This window comes from Centroberyx affinis, unplaced genomic scaffold (genome assembly GCF_046629955.1).
Source record: "Centroberyx affinis isolate AG114_WGS23_722 - 3 ecotype Tasmania unplaced genomic scaffold, CSIRO-AGI_Caff_v1 ptg001835l_1, whole genome shotgun sequence".
Taxonomy (NCBI): domain Eukaryota; kingdom Metazoa; phylum Chordata; class Actinopteri; order Beryciformes; family Berycidae; genus Centroberyx; species Centroberyx affinis.
In genome coordinates this window covers 52,894-61,427 of record NW_027280214.1, presented here as the reverse complement: position 1 = coordinate 61,427, position 8,534 = coordinate 52,894, and positions in this window count along the sequence as shown.

Below are 8,534 nucleotides of genomic sequence, written 5' to 3'. Positions count from 1 at the left end.
CTATTAGGCAATATCACATATTCTTCTTCCTCTGTTTCTTCTTCTTCTTTTTATTATTATTATTATTATTATTAAAATTATTAATATTAATATTTTGTGTTGTGTGTTGTTCACTGTAATTAAAATGCTCGTGAAAACGTTGATCTAAATTTGCCTATAGCTGGAAGCTGAACTCTTGGTGAAATGGCATCTCATTCATCAAAAAGCCTTGGACAGTCAGATGTATTAACTTCAAAGAGATTTATGGGGATATCTGCGGTTTATTTGCATAAATCATTATTTGCACTTGATTTCTACGAAATGTATAATTCTGTTATTATCAACAAGAATTAAACAATCACATGCTTCCTCGAGTTTTGCACAGATAACCTCATCAATCTGCTTATTTTATGGCGTGCTGCACTTGGAGCGCGCACCGCAACAGAAGCTCTCTATTAGTGTCTGCTCCTCTATTTCTTTGCACATTTAATTAAAAAAAGAAAACATAATTCCATCGCGGCGTAAATGAACAAATCCAACGTCCTTACGAGGAAATGTTTGCAGATGGTCATCATCGCGCCTGGCCTAAATGCCAAAGGCCTAAAATACTTGTCATCTCTGCCAACAGGAGCCTCCACATACACAACACGCACAAACTCACAGGTTCAGAGGAGCTTTTCAAACAATGTCCCATGAAAATAAATATTTCAAGCATAAGAAATAAAAATACTGTATTGTCAATTGAATTAGGGTTACATGCCCCCACCCCCTCCACTGTGTGAAGGCAAGTTTGTTTTTAGACCATATGTTGTGGGATGTGCAGCAAATAAGTTCATGCATTGTCTTTTTTTTTTTTTTTTTTTAGGTTGCTCGTCCAACTTCGACAGGGCGTGATCCTTCAGTGACCTTTTTGTGGGAAGATATGGAGAGGATTGGAGATTTCTTATGTAGCCCAGAGAAGGTGTATTATGGTCCACAGAAGCCCTCTCCTGGCAAAAGGCTGGGGTAATCATCGGGGCTAATGGTGTCACAGGCTGCTCGGCAAGCATGACAGGAGAAAACACTGGACCCAAACATATAAGCGCCTGGACCTGAGGCATGCAAAGACTCCCAACTACTGTCCGTAAATCAGATTGCATCTTTATGCTCTCACAAGAAAAATAAAAACCTAATATCTAAATATAAATAGTCTAAATATATATATAGCAGTAGCCTATACAGATATCAGGCCCAAGCTCCTGTAAAGGGATAAATCAATCTGAGAAGCCCAAGGGGATTTCTGATTTCCCTGCATGTGTGGAAAATAATGCCTGATATCTTGACATTCTGTTTTGTTTGTAGGTTGACACTTTTCTGATTTTATACCATAACATAATCCATAACTGCTTTACTTTAACATGTTATGACAAAATATCAAGGTGTTCTTTCCAACAGCATGGGGAATTCAGGGCGATGAAGAAGCGCAGTTTGGTCTCAAACTGTAGCCTACAAATTGAGATATTCCACTGGTCATGGACAACGCAATTTCCAATGCGCACAGGGGTCGAGTAGAGTTGAGTAGATCCTACACATTCAATTTACTGTATAGGTCGACGCCTTTGGATCCGTGGCGTAAATCTCAGAATAATAGCCGCTTTTTAAGGAGCGACGTGCGCTTAATACTTCAGTGAAGATCGCTAATTGCACGCTACGCAAGTCTTTGATAGATGACAACAAAAAGAAGTCACTTCTACCTCGCCGTGGTTACACACAGTAACGTGGAACCTCCTAACCAGTCATTTGTACCTAACTTTGCCAGTGCATGTGGGTTATTATTCTCTATTTACATCCACATGCAAGTCTGTGCCTCATTCTCAACACACCGGTCAAAGTTTGGAGCGCTTTGGCAAAGCACAAGCATGCAATTTCACAGTGGTTCTCGTGTCAAATATTCTCACAAGAAGATTTTGTATAGCCTAAGTGTCAGTGCTTTAAATATTAAAAAAATCAGATTCAAACGTCCGTCAAAACTCACCGGCTGAAAGGCAGCAGACCACTGACCGCTATCCTGTGCGTATAAATGCGCTTCGTCTCTTCTCCCTCCAGATCTGTCTTCTGTGTCACAACGAGAGAAACGTATAGCTCCCGATTATAACCTATCTACGTTTCGATCCGTCGTAGAGTTGAAATGTCAATGAGAGAGGGAAAAAAAAGCTGCAGCTCTTACCAGCAACTTTCCCTCAGCATCAGGCTCAAAGTTGGCAGTGATTGGCTGGAGCGACGGGTCGACGTCACACCTTGGACAGGACACGGCGCACAGAACGGGGAAGTGCACAAGGTACATGTGGAGCACACCGGCCCGCACTGTCCCACTCTGTCTTCTGTTCCCATGGACGGACAGCTGACACGGCTTCACTCGGGGCCATTTGATCTGTGTGTATGTGTGTTGTTTCAAATTTTATTTTTTTTATTTTAGCCTATATTATTTTATTTTATTATTTAATCTGTGTCTATGTATGTCGTTTCATTTCATTTTATTTTATTATTTATATTATCACATCTTTATTGACCCCTATAGGAAATTTTCTTTTGTTCCACACCGACCCAAAAAGTCTAATATTTCCATGGACGGACAGCAAACAGTTCTTCACTCTGGGACACTTGATAGGCTGCGCTATTTACTCTCTGTGTTTATTATTTTCTTTGCATTTTTATACTTTATTTGTCTGTATAGGTAGAGAAGCTCTCTTTTGCTCCACAGATCATAGGCTCAGCTAACAGAACAGCGCCCCTGGAGCCGGTAGGGAGTCAGTGTCTTGCTCAAGAGCACTTAGGCAGGGCGATGCTTGCCGTTCAGGGGTTTTGAACCCAGCAGGTCCTCCGGTTAAAGGACGGTTTCCTCAACCACTACGCCATTTGTTCCGGGTGTGTTTTTCAGTGATATAGCCGAGAAATAAGGCTACTGTAAGAGGTTCACTGAGCCTATCCTGGATTTGAATATACTGAATAGTAACACACTTCGAGGCAAAAATGTTTAATCCAAATGTAAACAAAGGTGTAGTAAAATCCAGTCATGGTCTTGAGGCGTTTTGTTTTGGAACTGATTGACGGAACTCTTGGCATGAGGTAAATAGTAGGTGTGTTACACTGCATTTTGACTTTGCAAAAGCTTTGTCCAAGTTGGTGTTGTTTATGAATATTAGATTTATGAAGACATAGCCATTACTATTTTCTCACATCTTCTCAAGGTCCTCACTGTTAACATGCCAATCAAATTAATAAAAAAAAATAACCCCGGTTTGGGGCTTTGATGGAAATTGAGCGGCAAAATAAATCTAACTGATAAGACATTGTTCACTTCAGTTGTTCAAGTGCTATTCTTCTTTTTCTCTAAATCTTGCATTGTGGGACCAGTTGTTTGAAAAAAAATCAAGGCAACAAGGCCAAGAAGAAAAGGATGCATAAGTCTTTTACAAGCCTACACAGCCAAGTTTATGTAGATCCAAATGCATCTGGATGAAACCAAACCTACAGCCTACTGTGTAGCCTGGCTGATATAGGGGGCAAACTGTGGAGCAGGAGGATCTGACAGCGGACAGGTGTGGAGGTAGTTTATGGGTCGGTGCTCCACCCTCTATTAGACAGAGGTGCTAGGCCACACCGGATTAAAGCACGGCCATTGTATAGGTCCGATTTCTTTTTTAGGATCTGAGCATGCTCAGTTTGCAACAGGTGTCGGCAGAATAGGTACAGGCTAGTCCCACTCAAATTACTCTCACTAGTTACTCTCGCTGTATTTCGGCTATAGGCCAATTTCCAAGGGTCTGGTATTAAACATTAGCATGTCCTGGTAGACTTGTGTAACCCCTTACGTCTTTACTGCCGTCCTTTGCCAGGATTAAAAAACTGTTATCATAAATATAAGTTATGTAGGGTAGGCAATTCTACTGTTTTAGCCTGCTTTACAAAATGCCCTGTATAAAGGCTAGAAATAAAAACGGGTTTTATTTCTAAAAACGTTTTTTATTTCTATAGCCCTATAAAGTTGTCATCCGTACCTCATAATGGGGCTTTAGTTTCCCTTTTACTAAGGCAGGCTAAAAGCCTCAAATCCCATTTCACAACCTTTGATGTTTGTGTCAATTTGAACAAGACAGTGAGTAAATGGGCAACCGCGCCACCGCTTGTCTCTCAGGAAGAGACCGGGGCAGCGCAGGTACGGGCCAGTCAGGACTGGCTGTGTTTGGGCCATTATTTGGAGAAACAACCATTAAGGGGCCTTGATACTGTGCAACGCAGCAGGGTGCTCGACATCCGCGCTGGAAACCGCACGGCTTGCTCCCCGCTTATCAGGCTGTCAATAAAACGAGATGGGATACAGCGGTCGAGCCAGGTGCTCCCTTTCCCTTCCCACACAGCCCCGCTCTCCAGAAGCAGATCAGGCGTAAACGCAAATCTGTCCAGCCGGTTTTCCCTCTGCCGTCACCACGCTTCAAAATGCATGCAGCACTACGCAGCCACCCCCCCCCCTCTCTCCCCCCCCTCTCTCTCTATATCTCTCTATCTCTCTCTCTCCTCAGGCTACAACAGTTATTGTTGAGGGTTTTTTTTTATTATTTTAATCCGAAAAAGCATGGCAAATTTGAAGCTAAACATTCATGACTGAATGAATGAATAAATATCTGCATATTGCAATACCTGGTTGAATTGCTAATTTTGCTTATTTAGTAATCACTGGAAGCGAATTGCAAACTTAAAGTTATGACATAATTTCCCATTGCATGTTGGTCTGGATGTGAATAGGCCTAGACAGTATAGGGAAGTTGGCTTATGGAGCATGTTTTAAAACTAGGGGCCCTGCACGAGCTTTCAAGGGAATGCCAATCTCTTGCTCGCTCTGACTGATCAAATTTAAAACAAATTGTGTAATGATCGACCTCCCCTCTCTAGCCATGCAGAACATTATGCTGCTATAGCCTACGCCTCATGAGCTTATTGTTTACTGCCGCTGTAGCACACAGAGAAAAATGTCCAGGGGACCGAGCACGTTACCAGAAAGCAGAGAATGCATGCAGGGAGCAGATATTGCGTTCAAAGCGGCATTTCATCCATCTAAATTAGGATTAATTGCAATGGAGACAAGGAGGTAAGTTGTATCTGAACCTCAACAAGTTTAAACTGGCTGTAAAATAGGCCCTACAGGTTCCGATGTGCTTTGTTATCTGTACTTGAAATAATACACTGAGGTTTGTTAGGATGTTTACTCTCGTCGAAAATCATGTGACATGTAGCATAGTCAATATAATGTAAAGGAAGGCCTCGATTAGTCGAATTGGCAACGGATCTGGCATGATGTGACTAACTGCTACAGGCCTACTGCTGACTGTGAGAGGCATGTGGGTCCAGAGATGTTAAGGTTCATCATTTGGTTTCTTCAGTTCAGTTTAAGATAGATACAGTGTCCAAAGAGTATAGCCTAATTACCGCCGCCCCCCCCCCCACCCCACGCACGCGCGCACACACCCCGTCTCTCTCTCTCTCTCCCCCTGTGTGAAATGTTTTAATAAGCCCTACACGCTCTGTGTGCAGAGTTTGATTTGTTTTCTCCCCATGCTCCCCGGCCCTGGATCGAGACATTAGCCGAATTCCCCCGGGGTGATTGGATGCAATTTGTCCGGAGTAGACAGGCACGTCCTGGATGTTAGGAATTCACTTTGGCTCAACGTGACAAGTCTGACTTCGATCTACAATTGCATCTGAAAGTGCAGCGAGCGGAAAGATCCCATGCCATTAAGTGTTCTTCTCCCTTTTTTTGCAAAATAACAAGATCCTCCATTTGCCCACAAATATTCATAACAATTCCATTTGCGACACCTCTAATCTACTAGTGAGGCCTGCGTCTAAAGCTAAACGCATGCTGTAATTGTGATGGCTCACATGGTCACTCCGCCTAGCCAGAGTGGAGAGAGAAAGTCCTAACGAGGGGATATGCTCCAGATCTATGACCCTTGAAATTAGATTAAAGATTGACAGTGGGCTGGATTTAAAAACGCAAGATTGACACCTGCCAAGCAGACTCGCCTGTGATTGATTCTGATGCTTCGTGCTGGCAACAATAATGCTGCTGTTTTGCGCAGGGCTGAGTAGGCGCATTTATCACTCACTTGCCAGGAGTGGCTGAAGTCAGTGTCCGTGTCGCGCTGTGAGCTGACAGGGGAAAATGGGAGCTAACGAGGTTGTCAGATGTCCTGACAAGACAAATGAGAGCTCGTCACTCCCTGCGCTTTAATAACGTTTAATGGAAACGTATTGCACCGTTCAAAATAAAGTGTTACACATACCGGGGTCTGGCGGCGACGCAGTTAATTACGCACGGCGAGGTAAATTACGCATCAGCTAAAGGGTGTTGGCCTGGATTCAGCACCACCAAAGAGGATTGTATCTATATAACACGTATGATTTGCAGTTAACAGACCATCTCGACCTTGGACTTTATCTGTTGTTGCCTTCAACGAGTAATTAATATAGACTAATGTAGACTAACAAACACAATTAAATTAAAACTGACTTTTCAACATGTGAAGCCTCAATCACAATTTGGGGAGAGCTCTTTTCCAGTGTTCCCATCTCAGCGACAATTGGGAAATGCACTCATGTAATCATACTGAGCATAATTTTAGTGAGTGAGAAATCACTCAATCAAGAGAGGGAGTGTCTGAGTTTTCACTTGTAAAATTGATTTCTACTAATCACACCCACTAGTTGGCCAATATCCTACATATCAAATAAGAAATTCACAAATAGACCTGCCATATATTAAGACTAATTTATATATTCTTGGTTCTAAAGGGTTATGAAACGAACCCTTTCCCCATTATATTTTTTCCTGTTAGATTCAGAGCCAAATGATTAAATAATAATCAGTAACCTCTCCATTTGATCTATGTTCATTTGCTTCATATTAGCGATTTAACATTATGTCTTCTCATAGACTATAATGATAAAAACGTCTTGTAAGAAAATGTGCTGTGAGTCAGAAAGCCAATACTGTTGCTCCATCATGTATAGGAATATTTGCTGCTATCTCTGTAGCTTATTTAATATTATAGAAGTGAAAACAGGGTTTGGGTTCAAATCCAACTATAAAATTGGAATAATGTAATAACACTTTCGTGTTTTTATTTTTCATTTGTACATAAAGGGCTGTCGGTGACAACACCTCTGGAAATGGTCTACATCTAAAAGGACTCTCCATTACTTCTGTAGGGGCTTTCGACTAAATGATTTTTGAGGACATTTTTCAGCGCTGAGGATGTGCATTCTTCTGTGTAATTTATGGTGTGCGATATTGCCAACACACGGTATGGTTGTTATGGTCATGATACATAATCCCTAGGGCTAATGCTATATGCTCAAAGTAAAACATAGGCTACTACTGAGAACCTTTAAAGGTTCTTTAGGTTCTAGGAGACCCCTTAGGTGGGCTGTCTAACCCGGTTTCGGGTATTTGATAATACTCCAGAGATTTATCTATTAAGAACATTTGAGTTTTCCATTCTGTAAAGACCCATTATGGGCAAAATTATGTCGCTCTAAGTTTCTGGTTGCTCTGTGAAGCCAGGATCTAATGATCATTACTATGATGCATGATCACATTATCAGCTGAGCCAGACGGGATGACTAGGCTACAATCAGCATTTTGTTTTTCGTGGTAAACATAAGGAGCCTTGCAAACGTGATGTTCTTATGAGCTGCTGAAACAGTAACACGCCATGCAGAATTTTGAATCACAAAACTAAACTGTTGTGAATTGACTTAGTAACGGCCAGGTGGGTAAACCATGACTTCCAGTCTGTGATCATCATAAGGCAAACAACCACCAGTATAAACAAAATTCAATAAAAAAAAAAAATCAGAAAAGCATTAGTTTCCCTCTTTAAACCCAATCCTCACATAACTTCAATCACGTTGTACGCAACATGATGAATAGTCTATTAAAATAATCACACGGATTAAATCACACAGATTTATTTCAGCCCAAAAAGGTGGGAAAACTCTCCTCCACAAATAAATAAGAGTTTAGCTGGATCTAGCCTCCACTACATGATGACAATGATTAAATACTTTGCATGGATCCACACGCACCTCGAAACGGTTCAATAAGCCCGGTGTAAATGACAGGTGACAGCGAGGCTTTTGTGAAGTATCTCATTCACCCCTGCTCATTTCTGTGCTGATGGAGGGGGCGGGATGTACGAGTAAAAATAGACATAATTTCACTAATGCCATCACCTGCCCTTTGGCACTTTTCTGCGTCGGTCTCCGCAGGGTCAGAGGGAAGGAAGAGCACCTGCTGCACGGATCCGACTGGAGTCTCTGAGCAAGACACACAGCAGAGGTAATTACACTGTCGGCACCACAGCGGCCACAGAGCACCCAGACCCATTCAAAATAGGCTGTGTGTGTGTATGTGTGTGCGTGGGTGTGTGTGTGTGTGTGTGTGTGTGTGTGTGTGTGTGTGTGCGTGTGTGTGCGTGTGTGTGTGTGTGTGTAGGCTATGAGCAGATAGAGATAGA